The sequence below is a fragment of the Montipora capricornis genome, chromosome 8, assembly GCF_036669925.1.
Source record: "Montipora capricornis isolate CH-2021 chromosome 8, ASM3666992v2, whole genome shotgun sequence".
NCBI classification, from domain to species: domain Eukaryota; kingdom Metazoa; phylum Cnidaria; class Anthozoa; order Scleractinia; family Acroporidae; genus Montipora; species Montipora capricornis.
Window position 1 is genome coordinate 32,145,854 of NC_090890.1, and position 1,246 is coordinate 32,147,099.

The 1,246-nt window shown below is 42.0% G+C and overlaps 1 pseudogene; it reads left to right on the forward strand.

Annotated features, from left to right (window-relative positions):
- Positions 1-678: 678 nt before the first annotated feature.
- Positions 679-1,246, forward strand: part of LOC138013938 (oxysterol-binding protein-related protein 8-like) — a 12,125-nt pseudogene continuing 11,557 nt past the window's right edge.

The following is a 1,246-nucleotide window of genomic DNA, read 5'->3' on the forward strand; positions in this document are numbered from 1 at the left end:
TGGCTACATGGCCAATCTGATAGTGAATGGAATTACGTGGTCATCCCGGGCCCATGTTTTTCCCCAACTAGATGACGCTGGATCAACCAGAACAGGCGGACGAGAGAGAGAGATACAAATGATCTGTATTACGAAGGTGTCTCGAGCCAACAGCATATCCCTGCACCCCGTTTGATTGGCTTAAAAAGAATGTCTTCAAAAGTTGGACAGACAGACGAATCCGACGACAGGTAGGCATTTGAAAACTATTTTGGCCCGAGGGCGGGAATTTGAAAGATTCATCTTCAAATTGAAAGTTCAAAGTTTAAATGCCGTGGTTTGCCCGGGAGGGGAGGATGTTGAGATTTCGAGTTTATCGTGCATAATCGTTGTGTTAACCACAATCGTTAGTGCAGATTTACCACCTTGTTGTTAAACTGTGATCGTAACTGAAAAATTAAAACTCTTTGTTAAATTGCAATTTTAAATTGCAATCGTAACCGCTAGGCAAAATCGTCACCGTTTACTGACAAAGAGTCACGATCAACTTCAATCGCAACTGTTGAGTAACGAATCCTTCCTGCTAGGTTTTTGCATTTCTTTCGCTAGGCTAATACCGATTAATTATCGACTCGCAATTTTTTGCAACCATCAAATCTCGAGAAGGATTGCGCGCGAAATGACTCAAGCAGCTCAAAGATGGTAGGTGAATCGGTTGTGTGCTGTGCGCATAGGGCGGTGGTTATAAGCTTCAGAGTATTCCTGTGTGCTCTTGTATCCTTGGTAGGAAAACTTGCTTTAGCCGGTTACATTCATGCCACTTTAATTCACATTCTAAGCGAGCCTGATCACTGCAGTTAAGATAGCAATTTAGTGCAGGTACAAAGGAAGCCTGGAATAAAATCCAGGCTCTGAGCGGGACTCGAACTATCACCCTTCAATTGCGCTCTGCTATACCATTTAAGCTGGAGGCTAGTCAGTTGCCATTTTGTACTTACCAGGGGTGCATGAACTATGGTGAAATAATTTAAAATCGTTTTGAATTGAACTGGGGATTGTGACGACTCTAGGAGACATAAGCATAGCAGTTGAGAGAACAATTACGTGGGCTCACAAAATAATCAAACCATTACCTTTAAACATAATTTAAAAGTCATATGGTCAAATCAAAGATGATTTAAGCATGTTTCCGGAAGACAGAGAAATTTATCTTAGTATCATAAGATTCAAGGACGATGGTGCGAGCGATTGTTTTCCCCGAGCCTGT